Source organism: Rousettus aegyptiacus, unplaced genomic scaffold, assembly GCF_014176215.1.
Source record: "Rousettus aegyptiacus isolate mRouAeg1 unplaced genomic scaffold, mRouAeg1.p scaffold_m13_p_9, whole genome shotgun sequence".
Classification (NCBI taxonomy): domain Eukaryota; kingdom Metazoa; phylum Chordata; class Mammalia; order Chiroptera; family Pteropodidae; genus Rousettus; species Rousettus aegyptiacus.
This window is the reverse complement of record NW_023416312.1, coordinates 28273344-28290210: the sequence shown is the minus strand read 5'-3', so window position 1 is coordinate 28290210 and position 16867 is coordinate 28273344. Positions and strand designations below refer to the sequence as shown.

At 35.6% G+C, this 16867-nt stretch overlaps 1 protein-coding gene and 1 non-coding gene across 14 annotated transcripts in view; one reads left to right on the top strand and one right to left on the bottom strand.

Annotated features, from left to right (window-relative positions):
- KDM6A (lysine demethylase 6A) overlaps window positions 1-16867 on the bottom strand; it is a 193514-nt gene that overhangs the window by 114865 nt on the left and 61782 nt on the right. The window lies entirely within an intron of this gene.
- On the top strand, window positions 13633-13736 carry LOC118608136. The gene has a single exon (XR_004952934.1). It is a non-coding gene; the product is annotated as a U6 spliceosomal RNA (small nuclear RNA).

Sequence of the window (16867 nt, the reverse complement as noted above, 5' to 3'; positions counted from 1 at the left end):
TGAGAGTTCTGCTTCCATTTTCATGAACATACCTATGTAAGAGTGGATTGGAAAACAACAGTGGTAAACTAAATTATACAAAAATAGTGAACCTTTGAATAACAAGAGATGAAGTCAAAAAGTTGACAATCTTATTTAGACCCTCCCCCCGCCATATTTCCTTAAATCTGTCTATGAAGCCCCATTGAAGGCACTGTTGACTGAGCAATCTCCTTTTTTCCTGGCTGCTCTCAATGAGAAAAAACTTAGCAATGTGACAGTTTTGGCCAGTAAAAGCAGATTTCTACCATGCAGCTTCCAGCTTTTGCTTTCTTTGCCTACGTGTTTCCTCTTCTTCCTCCTTCTGTTAGTGTATCATGGTCATCAGGGTGATAAAGGGGTTAATGGTCCACCAAAGCAGTATGAAAATTACGTTTAACTGGAAACATCTGAACAATCAGCAGCTACAGAACTAAACATTATCTAAACTTAGGCAGAGCATCCTGAAAATACAAATGCCAATGACACTCCTCAACAGAAGTTTACTGATTTTGAAAATACTGACCCTTAGCACTGGGAAGTGTGATTTTAGCTACTCAAAAGCATCAGGAAATCAAATAGAACCTTCTCTACCTTCTCAATGAAGACCTACCCCCTCCCCAACCCAACTCCATTCTGTTAAGTTCAATATAACCTTCCAAGTTTCCCAGTGAAGCCCTACCTAAAAGATACCCCACCCCCATCCCCATCCCTGTTTTGTTAGGTTTATGTATAAACCTTTATCTCTGGCTATTGAGGAAGTCACTCATTACTAAGAAACTCTAGCATGTACATAAAACCAAACTTTGTCTTTTTTCCTGTTAGTCTATTGTCAGTTAATTTGCAGGCCCCCAATCATTGGATCTAAGTTGCAAGGGGGAAAAAACTATTTCCTCCCAACAATGACAAGCAGCAACAACCTTGTGTAAAAAGTCAACTGGGCAAGGACTAGAGTGACAGTCATGAGCCTATCATGATTTTAAAGGCAAATATGCTTTAAAGATAGCAGTAGAGTGCCACAAACCCCTCCCCTACCATGCCTTTGAGGCCATAGCTATTTTCTACTTCCCAAGGTTTGAATTTTTTGAGGAAAGTTTGGACCTAGTATCTTACAAGTATGCAGCAGAAAGCAAGCAGCAAGAGTAAGAAGGCAGCTTACTCCAAAGGGTGGGTGAGATTAATAAAAGAGAATATTAGTAAAAGTAATATTCGAGCTTCTATTAAGACAATATCAAAGCCAAAGATAGTCACTTAAGGGTGACTAATTGGGTTCTAAATGATGAGATTACTAAGATATTGCTATAATGTTGCCAATCTTTGGGAAGAATAGCAACTTGATTATAGTACCACAAAGCATGCCATGCTCCAGTAATCACATTTAAAGATAGTCATATTTTTATACGGGGATACCATTAGAAAATAAAAGCAAGCCAAACTATTAGAAAAATATCAGATTCCTTATTCTTCTCTGATACTAATTCCACATAACCAGTGATATGCAGTGGTGCAGCGGGGCGGGGGGAATCATCTGTTCATCATCACTGGGGACCAAAGTGAGGGGAACCCAGTAGGATGCCTGTGAGTAAAGACATTCAAAAGGTCCAGGAATGAATTTCCAAGTACCTTTTGGTTACCTCCACCTGTTGCATATACTACAAATACCTGAACCTCCATGAATCTTTCACTGGACAGCAGAGTCTGATGTTCTAACCGTATCATTAATTACAAAGAAATTAATAGTCCACAGAAAAAAATCCAAAGTAACATAGTCAAATTAGCCAAATTAGTAAATTGGTGACGTTTCCTGATAAATTTATTTAACTTAACATATACTAACAGAAATAAAAAAATAAAATTAAACATTTATGTTAATAAAATTACAATATGTAAGATACATTATTTTATAATATGCACAAGAACTTTATGGAAAAATTATAAACTTTATTAAGAAAGACAGTAGTCTCTTTATGATGATAATTTTTAAACAATATGCAGTCAATGCAATTGCAACCAATCTCTGGAAGTCACTGTGTTTTACTTATTTAAGTTAATGACTGATTTCCAGCACTACAGAATTTGATTTAGATATTGAAAAAATACTAAGATAAATCTAAGACTCCAGATCTGTGCTGTTGCAAACCCATTAATTATCTATCTGGTCCTTGCCTTCCTTTTCCCCACTTTGAGGGGCCCAACAATTACCCCAGGCTCTAAAACAAGGGTCCACAAACTGTGGCCACTCAAATTTTTTCTTTACAGGCTAAGAACTAAAAAGAATTTTTATATTTCGTAATGATTACATTGTAAATGCTTAGCTAAGTACCTACATAATAGCTGATTTTGCCTCTTGGCCCACAAAGCCTAAAAAATATATACTATTTCACCCTTTCAGAAAAGTTGTTGGATCTCTGTTCTAGACCAAGAACTTGGGAACTTTCTGAACTCCTATTTAAACTTGTGCTTACTCAGTTCTCTTCTTGGAAAGCATTTCCAAATCTCCTATCTGGAAAACTCCCATTAATCCATCCCTAAAGTTTCAAATTCTTTGTGGAATCTCTCTAATCCCCACTCAGACTTTCCCATATCCTTACACGAAGACACACACTTCTGTCTCCCTTGTAGCTCTCAATACCTCCAACAAATTAGCCACCAAAAACTCATGGCTTATTTGTGTCTCTCACAAAAAAAAAAAGGGGGGGGGGGACCTGATAGCAGGAAATATCTTACTTATCCCTGTATTGCCAACAAAACCCTTGTCAATGAACGTAAAAGCCAGTTAGTAACTGACATAAAGAGCCACTGAAAAGTCAGAAGATGAAGAGCAGCACAGATTCCACTAGTCTATCCACCAATTTGTGCTAACCCAGGGGCTTCCTTAATCACATGACACTGTACGTCCTGTCCATAAAGTAAAGAGATTATAAAATGATTTCTAGGATGTGTTCTGCTTCTAAAAAGAATCTAACCTCTATTCTCAAATATACTGCTTTTTAACTTTTCCTACATACTCTTTAAAAGATCTCATTCTCTTGGTCTCTGCCTTCCTAGGCAATTCCCCCCATCCCTTCCAGGTTAATTTAAGCATTAAGCTTGTTGAAATATAACCAAAAGTTCTGTTTTCCCTTAAAGTTCTATATATTTCTATGTTATAAAGTTTCAATTTGATATATTTAAATATTCCTCAATTCAAAACATGAATTTGAAGAACCCAATTAGGAAAGAAGACCAATACAACTTTCGGAGCTGATAAGAAATATATCATTACGATTTTTTAGCATATATTGAATCTGCTTTAAGAACAAGAACTGTCTATATTTAGCATACCAAAACATAAGCAAATTAATTTCCACAAGGTTTGATTTCTTTAAGTACAGTACCCATCCCTTACCTGTGGTTTCGCTTTCTGTGGTTTCAGTTACCCGAGGTCAACCACAGTCCAAAAATATTAAATGGGAAATTCCAGAAATAAACAATTCATAAATTTTAAATTACACACCATTCTGAATAGCAAGCAAGATGAAAGCTCATTCCCTCCCACTCAGGATATGAATCGTCCCTTTGTCCAGTGTATCCATGCTGTATATATATTCCATGATTGTTTGTCACTTAGTAGCTGTCTAGCTTATCAGATCAGCTCTCTCGCTTATCAGTGCTTGAGTTCAAGTTACCCTTATTTTACTTAATAATGGCCCTAAAGTGCCAGAGTAGTGAGGCGGGTAATTTGGATATGCCAAAGAGAAGTTGTAAAGTGTTTCCTTTAAGGGAAAAGGTGGGCACAGTACAACAAGATATTTTGAAAGAGAGAGATCACATTCATATAATTTTCATTAAGGTATATTGTTATAATTGTTCTATTTTATTATTGGTTATTGATGTTAATTTCTTATTGTGCTTATTTTATAAATTAAACTTCATCATAGGTATGTACATATATAGGGAAAAAAATATTATATAAAGGATTTGGTACTATCCATGGTTTTAGACAGCCAACGGGGGCCTTGGAAAGTCTCCCCTATAGATAAGGGGGGGGACTACTTACTGTAAAAGTATATCACCAGTAGTTTAATAAAGTACATGATAAAATTCATCAGGAAGTACCAGCACTTCTTCACATTTCAACATATAACCTTACAGTCTGCTACTTGTATATTGAAATACATAGCAGCATTAACAGTGTACATACAATTTTCTATTCCAGCTTTCTACTTTATACCATAAACCATAATATCAATTTCTAAACTTATCTGACGCATGAGTTTAGGTTTTGCTGTCATTGTTATTGAAGCAGATTAGGTCACGGTACACCCAAAAAATCCTGCTTTGGCATAAGAATTATTTTGAACTGATGGGATTTGAGTTTCTAAAATCACCTACATGCTAAAAGCAGAACCTCCAAAGAGAACTCAGCTGTCACAAATCTTCTCCTCATGGAGCAACTCTAACAGACAATTCCACAGGACTATCATATCTCCCATCTATTCTCCTATGAGCCCACTTATCTTTCCGAAATCATTTGTTTTCCCCTAAGTGTCCTGTCTTCCTGTCTCAATCACCTATAAATTGGTATGTAACCCCAAATTCTAACCATCCCTTTGATTACTCATCTCTGAGTTCTCCTGTATGTATATGCATTGTATGTGTAAATGAACTGTTTTTTTATCTGTTAATCTGACTGTTGTAAGGGTAATTCATAGGCACCAGCCACAAAATCTAAAAGGTGAGAGGAAAGGTTTTCCTCCCCTATACTGTTTAATCCTTTTGCCATTTCTACATGGTATATAGAACAAATTGTTAAGTATTTGTTCTTATATGCTAGTATTACTAAGGTGCTTATTACAATCGTTAATAGTCAAGATATTTGACATGATATAATAGTCATGACAGAATTGACAAATTTTCACCATTTCAAAATGACTGTCATTTGTACTGAACTAGTAAGAAAAAGTAGAGCTCTCAAGAAATAAAAATTTTTGATTATATAACATTATTTAGTTTTGAAATGTTAAAAAGACTGAGATTTCATTTTGTATTACAGATCAATGATCCCTAACTGTCCTTCCTGAATTCCAAAAGACTGTAAGAAAATAAAAATTAAAGTTTCTGAGGGGGGTGGGGAGGGAGGGGATCCTTAACTCTACACAATTCTGGATGCAAGAATTTCAGATGAAAAATTGAGGACATGTAGTAGGGAAATCACTTTAATTTTTAAGATCTAATTGTAAAGGGTATGTTTGGAGAGATGTGGTCTGAAGAAGTAAGTACAACTAAAACTCAGGGGATAATTATCTCAGTCATATATGAAAAAGTAAAATCAATCCTATACTTACATTCTTCAATTTATATTATAGGTATAAATCATAAAATTCGACAAAGCTATAAAAATAAAAATTAAACCTAAAAATCACTGAGCCATGAAAATGTAAACTCTGATCACCATCAGCAACTAAGCATATGGCTGCATAAATACCCACTGCATCACAAACATTACTGTTATATTATTTAATAATGTTTAGAAAAGAGAAATGAAAATAAGAAGCATTAATGTCTTTAAGTGACAACATCTGGTACAAGTTCTTGAACCCTGAAAGAACCAAAACCATCTACCCCCATAGTGAGCTCGAACCTGAGAACCTAAACCAAACCTAACTGTCTATGTTAACATGACTTCACTAGCCCTCTAATTTCATTAGCTTTTACTTTGCTTTTTTTCATGTCTCCTGCCCTGGCAAATGGTTTCGCCATTATTATGGAAACCACTGACCCTTCAATGAGAAGCATCGATGACAGTTTGTAGCTCAAGATTCTCTGAATACCCCTTGCCTCAAATTTCTTGCTTGACATATCCACCATTTCTGGACTGTTACATGGAGGTGCTTACCCAATAAAGCTCCCAAACTGATAGACCTGCCTTTAAATACAAAGTATCAATTCTTAGTCAGTTCTGACCTTACCTTAACCCTATAAGCTGCCAACAAAGCTCTGCAGAGGTGGTGTTCTCCCTTACCATGGTAAGCAATAAACTCAGGTTTGTGTCCTCAATATTTGGGGAGTCAACTTTTGACACCTATGAATGATCTCAAATTGCCTGTTAAGAACGAACGGTACAATAAGAAACAACCAATGATAAATTATTCTGATGACTATTATTCCACGTATTGGGCATTATAATTAATTAAACTTATATACCCTTATTAGTGGAAATGTCTAAAATAAGTTACTTTATAATAACCTTTTAATGAGTTTTCCTTATTATAAGTAAGATTAGAGGGGAGTTCCAATAGTAAACTAATTTGTTCCAGACTGAAGTCCCAATTCCTTGTCTCCAAGTAATTATAATTAGAAAAGCTAGACAAAATATTGTTTCAAATCAGTTTTCAGGTATCAGACAACTACAAGGGCATCAAGAACTTGCAAAGTTAAGATCAGTAATAGCCAAACTTCATTAAAAAGCAGATGTCCTCAATAATAAAATGAATAAATTGTGGCATATTCACACAATGAAACATATTATACAGCAATGAAAATGACCTCATACAGCAATGAATCTAACATAGTACAGAGTGAAAAAAAATATGCTACATGATTATATTTTTATCAAGTCCAAATGCAGGCAAAGTGGTAACAAAATGTTACCACACTACTGCTTCCAATGAAGGCTAAGTAAGATAACACTGGAGAAGACTCTCTTGGGTATAATAAATATAAAATAACTATAGTTTTATAAAACTATAAACTCTGGCTTATAGAATTTATAATATATACATAAAGAAGCTAGCTAAGGACACTCAAGAATGAACAGAAACAAACATTTCCAGTCAAGATAAAGGAATAGATGAACACTGTATTCATCTGCTCCCATTATCACATCAAAACTAAAACTAAATTACAGAACGAAGAACCTCCATGCAAATCATTCATGGGGGATCCAAGAACCAAGCCCCAGATTCAAAAAATGCAGACATCAAAGTGCCAGTTAACATCCTCCTAAAGGGCCCAGCAAAGACTCGGTGGCTCACAAATAATCACCCTAAGCTCCAGTGAAGGGAAACACTAAAAGCACCAGGGACATGTGGAAACTAACTGAATTGTCTGGATTCAGGATTTAAGGCTAGGGCTGAAAGCACAGCTCTCTCCATGAGAATAGTGGAAAGCACCACAGTTCCTTTTGTTGAGTCCGCCTCCCCTCCCCAACCAGCCTGCAAATCTGAGTATCAATCACCCTGGCTAACACCTTTTCCCTCACCCTGAAGATTACCTGAGGCTCCACCCCACTCAACTCTCCCACCTACCAGGATCTCTGTTGGTGGTTGTTCCTCACAAGCAGCCACCTAAGCCCCCACTCCAGACCTTCTTGAAATCTCTCAAAGGTGTGCAAACCCCAAACAAGGGGCGGCTGGCCTCTGCGTGCCCCATACCTCTTGCCAAGAAACCCCAAGCCCAGCACTAGCAGCAGCCAGCCTTGCTTGGTTCCCTGCATGGCCTCTCCCATGTACCTCCAAGCTCAACACTGGCAGCTACCAAGCACAGATCACTCTGTAGCTCCTATAAGATGGCTCAAAGCTGAGTAAAGGCAATGGCTGACCTTGGCCAGCACCAGAGCCCCTTCAAAGAGGTGCCAGAACCAAAACACCTGGTGGCCAGCATCAGATCACACCAGAGTACAGCCCAATTAGCTACACATATAATATACCCAAAGGGTGGACTCAGCAGGCATCAGAGCCCCACTAAAGCAAACCCGGCTCAGTGGGGTCTGCCCCCCTACACAACAGCTCATAGTCACAGTCAGTCCTCACATCCCACCCACAGGCGTGCCAACACCAGTCAAAGCTCAACTACAATAGGAAAGTACACAGAAACCACACAAGGGACACACCTGGAAGACAAAGTTCAGGTGACCAGGGAGACTGTACCACAGGGCCCCACAAAAACACCTACTACATAAGGCCACCATGCCAAAACTGGGAGTTGTAGCAGATCTACCTCATACAGAGAAATGAACACAGGGAGGCAGCCAAAATGAAAAGAAAAAGAAACATGTTCGAAATGAAAGAACAGGGCAAAACGCCAGAAAAATAACTCAACAAAATGTAGGCAAGCAATCTACCAGATAAAAAGTTCAAAACACAGGTAAAAGGATGAACTTAGGGGAAGAACAGATGAACTCAGTGAGAATATATACGAAATGACAGACATCATTAAAAATTAGTCAGAAATGAAGAATACAATAACTAAAATGAAGAATATACAAGACAGAAACAACAGGATATTAGATGAAACAGAGGACTGAATCACCAATTTGGAAGATAAAGTAGGAGAAAATATCCAATCAGAACAGCAATAAGAAAAAAGAATCCAAAAAAATGAGAACAGTTTAAAGGCCTGTGGGATGACATCAAGTGTACCATATTTGCATCATCCAGGTACCAGAAAGAGAGAGCGAGCAAGAGATTGAAAACATATTTGAAGAAATAATGACTGAAAACTTCCTTAACCTGGTGAACAAAATAGACATAGAAGCCCACGAAATACAGAGGGTCCAAAACAAGATGAACCCAAAGAGGCCAACACCACGACACGTCATAATGAAAATGCCAAAGTTTAAAGACAAAGAAAGAATCTTAAAAGCAGCAAGAGAAAAAGCAGTTAGCTACCTACAAAGAAGTTTCCATAATATTGTCACCTAAACAGAACTTTTCCAGGCCAGAAGGGATTGGCAGGAAATATTCAAAGTGATGAAAAGCAAGGACCTACAACCAAGATTACGCTACCCAGCAAAACTATCATTTATACTAGAAGGGCAGATTAAGAGATTCCCAGACAAAAGGCAGTATTACAGGGAATTTAGAACTTTTTTTTTTGGGGGGGGGGGGGACATAAATATGAATAAAATGGCAATAACTACCAACTTATCAATAATCGCTTTAAAAGTAAATGGTCTAACTATTCCAATAAAAACAAAGGATAGCTGAATGGAAAAGAAAAAAAGACTCATACATATGCTGTCTACAAGAGACCCACCTCAGATCAAAAGACACACAGAGACTGAAAGTAAAGGCATGGTAAAAGATATTTCATGCGAATGAAGAAATAAGCCAGGGTAGCAATACTTATATCAGAAATAATAGACTTTATAACAAAGGCTATAATGAAAGACCAAAAAAAAAAAAAAAGACATTTCATAATGACAAAAGGATCGAACCTACAAGAGAATATAACTGTTGTAAACCTTTATGCACCCAACATAGGAGCACCTAAATATATAAAGCGAATATTTACAGACATAAAGGAAGAGATCGGAGGTATTACAGTAATTGTAGAGAACTTTTAACACCCAAAGCAAATATTTTCAAACATAAAGGGAGAGATCTACAGTATCACAGTAATTGTAGAGAACTTTTAACACCCCAACAACATTGGGTAAATCATCCCTGCATCGAATCAACAGAAACAGGGGCCTTAAATGACACATTAAACAAGATGAATTTACCTGACATTTTTTAAGCATTTCACCCAAAAGCAACAGAATATACATTATTTTCAAGCATCATGGAATATTTCCCAAGATAGAACACATGTTAGACCACAAAACAACTCTCAATAAATTTAAGATTGAAATCATATCAAGTGTCTTCTCTAACCAGAGGGGCAAAACTAGAAATCAATTACCAAAAGAAAACTTGAAAACATGCAAACACGTAGAAACTAAATAACATGCTACTAAACAATGAATACAATAACAATGAGATCAAGGAAGTAATCAGAAGATACCTTGAGACAAACAAAAATGAAAACACAATAACCCAAAATGTGAGACACGGTCAAAGCAGATCTTTGAGAGAAAATCAGAACAAATACAGGCCTATATCTAAAAACAAGAAAAATCTCAAATAAACCATCTAACTGAACTTATACCTAAAGGAACAAGAAAAAAAGACAACAAACAAAGCGCGAAATGAGTAGAAAGAAGAAAATAATAACCAGAGGGAAAAAAATGAAATTAAGACTAAATAATAAAATAAAAATCTGATCAACTTTTAGCTAGAATGAAGAAAAGGAGACAGAGGGCCCAAATAAAATCAGAAATGAAAGACGAGAAGTAACACTGACACTATAGAAAAACAAAAGATTATCAGGAACATGCTATGAACAGTTATATGCTAACAACTGGATAAGCAAAGAAATATACAAATTCTGAGAAATATACAACCTACCCAAGGTGAATAAGGAAGAAACAGAAAATTTGAACAGACTGATGACTGCTAACAAAACATAATCGGCAAACAAAAAAAAACTCCAACAGACAAAAACCCTGGATGGGATAGCTTCCCAGGTGAATTTAATCAAATATTCAAAAAATTAATATCTATTCTTCTCAAACTATACCAAAAAACTGAAGAGGAAGAATGGCTCTCAAACTCATATATGAGGCCAGCATTACCCTGATACCAGAACCAGATAAGACACTGCAGAAAAGAAAATTATAGGCCAATATCCATGATGAACATAAATGTAAAAATCCTCAATAAAATATTAGCAAACTGAATTTACCAATACATTAAAAAGATCATATGCCACAATCAAGTAGGATTCATTCGCAGGATGTAAAGCTGGTTCAATATCCACAAATTGATTGGCATAATATACCACATAAGCAAAGTGAAGGATGAAAATCATATCAGAGAGAGATGCAGAAACACTCATTTATGATAAAAACTTGTAACCAAGTTGGTATAGAGGGAACATACCTCAACGTAACAAAGGCTATACATGACAAGCCCACAGCTAAAATTATACTCGACGGGGAAAGACGAAAAGCATTTTTCTTAAGATCGGGAACAAGACAAAGATGTCCACTTTCACCACTTCTATTCGAGATTGTATTGGAAGTCCTAGCTATAGCAATCAGACAAGAAAGAGAAATAAAAGGCATCCAAATTGGAAAGAAAAAGTACAACTGTCATTTTTAACCAAAAAGGTAAAAGACTTGTACTCAGAAAATTATGACACTGAAAAAAGAAACTGAAAAAAATGTAAACAAATGGAAGCGTGTACCATGCTCATGGATAGAAAGAATTAACAATCAAAACATCCACACAAAATGTCCAAAGCCATCTATGGATTCAATGCAATCCCTATCAAAATACCAATGGCATTTTTCGCTGAGCTAGAACAAATAATCCTAAAATTTATGTGGAACCATAAAAGACCCCAAACAGCCACAGCTATCTTGAGAAAGATCATAGTTGGAGGCATCGCAATACCTGATATCAAAAAATATTACAAGGCTATAATAATCAAAGTAGCATGGTATTGGCATAAAAAAAGACACACCCAGATCAGTGTAACAAAACAGAGAGCCCAGAAATAAACTCACTCCTATATGGTCAACTAATCTATGACAAAGGCATCAAGAATATACAATGGGGTAAAGATGGTCTCTTCGATAAATAGTGCTGGGAAAACTGGACAAATACATACAAAAATTTTAAACCAGATCACCTTCTTACACCATATCCAAGAATAAACTAAAAATCGATTACAGACTTAAATGTAAGATCGGAAACCATAAAACTCCTAGAAGAAAACATAGGCAGTAAATTCTGAATCTACTCTTGGTAATATTTTTTTTCTGATATGTCTTCTCAGGCAAGGGAAACAAAAAATTAACAAATTAGACTACATAAAATTAAAAAGTTAATGCACAGCAAATGAAACCAACCACAAAACAAGACATCCTACCAAATTAAAGAAGATATTTGTCAATGATACATCTGATAAAGGGTTAATCTCCAAAATTTATAAAGAACTCCTATACCTCAACACACACACACACACACACACACACACACACACACACACACAATCTAATTAGAAAGAAATGGGCAGAGGGATTGAATAGGCATTTCTTCAAAGAGGAGATACAGATGGCCAAAAGATGTTGTACATCACTAATCACCAGAGAAATGCAAATTAAAACTACAATGATATGTCATCTCACACCTGTCAGAATGGCTATCAATAAATTAACAAACGAGGATTGGCAAGGATGTGACGAGGAATCCCTTGTGCACTGTTGGTGGCAGTATGGAGGTTCCTCAAAAAATTAAAAATAGAACTACCACATGAACCAGCAATCCCACTGTAGGTATTTATCTGAAGAATTCCAAACACTAATTCGAAAAGATATGTGCATCCCTATGTTCACTGCAGCATTATTTACAATAGCCAATATATGGAAGCAACCTAAGTGTCCATCAATAGAGAAGTGATACATATACACAATGGAATACTATTCAGCCACTAAAAAAAAAAAATGAAATCTTAGCATATGTGACAACATGGTTGGACCTAGAGAGTATTACACCAGGTGAAATAACTCAGATAGAGAAAGACAAATACCATAAGATTTCACTTTCATATGGAATCTCAAAATAAATGAACAAAACAGAAACAAACTCAGAGAGAACAAACTGACGGCTGCCAGATGGGAGGGGAGTTGGAGGGCTGAGTAAAAGAGATAAAGGGATTAGGAAGTACAAATTATTAGTTACGAAACAGTCACAAGGAAATAATGTATAGCACAGGAATACAGTCAACAATATTGTATTAACTATGTATGCTGCCAGGTGGGTACTAAACTTATTGGTGGGGGGACTGCTCCATAAGTTATATAAATGTCTAGCCACTATTGCTGTACACCTGAAACTAATATAATATTGTCAATTGTAATTAGGGAGGGAAAAAGAGTAAACAAAAACAAGCGGCTTCTCCTGGGGAGATATGGTAGTCTGAATAATACCCTGAAGATGTCTACATCCTAATCCCTAGAACTGAGAATATTTATCTTATTGACGGCCCCCAACCTTTTTTGGCACCAGGAAAAGTGCTCCTATGAGAATCTAACTAATGCCTGATGATCTGAGGTGGAGCTGAGGCAGTGATGCTAGTGCTGGGGAGCTGCTGCACATACAGATGAAGCTTTACTCACTCACCCACCGCGCACCTCCTGCTGTGCAGCCCAGGTGTTAACAGGTCATGGACCAGGTACTGATCCACAGCCTGGGGTTTGTGGACCTTTGTCTTACATGACAAAAGATACTCTGCAGTTGTGATTAAATTAAAGATGATGAGATGAGAGGGTTACCCTGGATTATCAAGGTAGGCCAGATATGATCACAAGAGTCCATAATAAGAGGGAGCTGAGAAAGTCAAAGTCCAAAGAATGCAACATGGGGAAAAAGGCAACATGATATGGGGCCATGAGACAAAGGAACGCTGACAGCTTTTAGAAGCTAGAAAAGACAAGAAAACAGATTCTGCAATTGAGCCTCCAAAAGGAATCAGCCCTACTGACAACTTGATTTTAACCCCTAAAATTCATTTTGACCTCTGGCTTCCAAATCTCTGAGATATTTACATTTGTGTTGTTTTAGTCACTAAATTTTGTGGTGTTAAACAGCAATAAGAAACTTGTATAGGTCATGCTCAGAGGAAGAAAGTTGTAGAAATTATTTCCCATTTTCACAGCTATTTATTTGGTGCCAGTCATAGCACATGATAGTGGGTCAATGATAGAAAAAGCAGAATCCTTCTGATGCAGAAAACCAGAAAGCTGTGCTCGCTTCGGCAGCACATATATTAAAATTGGAACGATACAGAGATTACCTTGGCCCCTGTGCAAGGATCACATGCAAATTCGTAACGTGTTCCATATTTTTAAAAGGAAAGGATTAAGAATTACAAATTGTATGGTATAAAAATAGTCATGGGGTTATAAAGTACAGCATTGGGAATATAGTCAATAATATTGTAATAACAATGTGTAATGTCAGATGAGTACTAGACCTATGGGGGATCGCTTGACAAGTTATACAAATATCTAATCATTTTGTTGCACAACTGAAGCTTTTATAATATTGTATGTCAACAATAATTGAAAATTTATAAAAAATTAATATTAAGGGTGGGAGGGAGTAAAGGAAGGAAACAAGAAGGCTGAAATCAAGAGAAATCAGATCCTACTCAAGAGAAATCCCAGAAAGGAAAGAACCACAGAGGGGAACCCTCAATTCTGTTTACCCACCTGTCTGGCTGACTCCTGTATACAAGTTACACTCAAAACAACTAAATTAAAGACAAAAGACCTAAACTGATACTTAAACTGCCACCAGAAGAAACAGTTTGCAATTCAAAATCCAATAAAGATAACCACCTGAGATAAAGAGAAAAAAACTCTTAAGAAAATAACAGAATCAGGAGTTAGCATAATTTCATAGCGTACCCAACACAATATCATGCAATATACAAAGATCCTGGAAAACAGAACACATTCTCAGGAAAAAAGAAAATCAATTGAGACCAAACTCAAAATGACAAAGATGCTAGAAATGACAGACAAGGATTTTACAGTGCCTATTCTAATTATCATCAACTAAAAATAAGCTCATGAATAATAAACAGGAAATCTCAACGGGAAAGAGAAATAATAAAAAAGAACCCAATAGAAAATCTAAAACTGAAAAATAGTGTAACTAATATAAAATTCAATGGATTGAACTATTAAATGAAGATGACAAAAGAAAGAGAAAATGAACTTTGAAACAGAAAAGCAAATTATCCAATGTAAAGACTAAAGAGAAAGAAAAATCAAAAGCCCATCAAGGACATATATATAAAAAGAAATTAACTAACCTACATGGAATTGGCTCTCCAGAAGGAGAGAACAGAGAATGAACCAAAAATTACCTTGGAGAAATAATGACACAAACTTCCCAAATTCACTTCAGGTTCAAGATGCTCCAACAGGATAAATATAAAGGCATAAATATAAATATATAAATATAAATATATCATGCAGAGGTATATCCTGATCAAAGTATATTAGGAAGTCAAAGATAAAAAGAAAATCTTAGAAAGAGCAAACAATAAATTGTATGCAGGGGAATAGTGAGTGGGTCAATTGAGTGCTGATTTGTCATCAGAAAATATGGAGGGGCAAGAAGAGAGCAGAATTTCACTTTTAAAAAAAAAGGGCACGTGAACCCATAATTCTCTATCCGGCAAAAATGTCCTTTAAAAATGAAGTCAAAAAATATTTTCAGGTAAAATAAATTCATCTCCACCAGACCTTTACTATGAGAAATGATAGACCAAATTTTTTGGCCTAAGAGAAAATGACAATACGTGAAAACAATTCAGAGAAAGAAGAGCATCAGAAATGGTAAATATATGTGTAAATACAAGCAATTATTATTATATTTTAATATATAGGCCTGTCTAAGGCAAAATAACATCTTGTGGAGTCAATAGCATAGCTCTAATACGTGTAACAATATTACACATAAAGGACATGGGTGGATAAGATTTAGACCTATAATTGTAAACTTTCTAAATGTTATATGAATTGGTACAATATTAACTGATACTTCAGTGTGAAAAATTAAAGGTGTATACTATAATCCCTAGAACCGCCACTGAACAAAAAAAAAATGAAAAGAATAGCTGAAAAGGCCAATAGGATAAGGAAAGTAAAATAGATCAAATATCAAGGGGGTTGAGGGGGAGGCAGGTAAGTAGAAACATAAAACTAAGAAACTGAGGGAACAAACATAAAACAAAAAAGTGAAATGAAAGAAGCAAACCCAACTTGAATGATTTTAACTGCCAATAGTTATAAGTAATGCAACAGTTTACAGCAATGCAGCATTACAAGAATGCAAGGAAAAAGCAGAGATTTCCAGAGTGGATAAAAAGCAAGGCCCACTTAAAACCTTTCTACAAAAGAAGAATTGTAAATATAAAGCTACCAATAGGTTAAAGGGAAAAGATATTAACATGTGAATACAAGGCTAAGAAAAATGGTATGGTTATATTAATACCAGATAAAACACCTGCCAAGAGAAATAGAATTACCAAAGGTAAAAAATATTTCATAGTAATGAAAGGTCACTTCATCAGGTAAAAATAGCAAATATAAACGTTTATGTACCTAATAAAAGCTTCAAAATATTTTTTAAAGCAAAATTAAAAGACAGTTCCATGACCATAGGAAGATAATCAACTCTCAGCAAATGACAAAGACCAAAAAACTCTTCCAAGACAGATCAGAAAAACACTACTAGCGACCTTTACCTGTTATAGCACAATACAACCAACAAATGTGAATCACGCATTTGTTTTCAAGTGTTCAAAAAAGAAGTCTCCATACATTTCAAAAGAATGAAACCATACAAAGTATGTTGTATAAGAGAAATAGAAATCATTAACTATGAGATATTTTATTTTTTTTAATTATTTTTTTTTAAGGTGAGGCAATCCTTGGTTGGCCTCGCGGATTGCAAGGACCTTGTCAGCTTACAATCCCTTATTTTTTTTATGCCTACAGCACCGGGTCTTCCTGGGTGGTCTCCCATCCAAGTACGAGATATTTTAAAAACTCCAATATTCTGACCAAACTACAGGAAGCCAAATATGTATCTCTCATGAGTGAGAACGCACAAAGTAGAAAATATTTTCAAATGAATGATCATGAAAATACAAAATATAAAAATTTGTGAAATACAGCTAAAGCAATACTAAGAGAAATATATACCTTTAAATACTTATATTAGGGGGAAAAGACAAAACCAATAATCTAAGTTTTCACCTTCAGAAATTAGAAGAGAAAATTAAACACAAACTAAGCAGAAGCAAATAAAGACAACTGGGAATCAATGAAGTAGGAAATAGATGAAATATAAAACAGAAAAAATATTGAAGAAAAAAATCCATGGGGAAAAAATCTGATTCTTTACAAAGATCAATGAAGTTAAAGAACTTCTAACGAAGCTGATCAAGGAAAAAAAGAGAA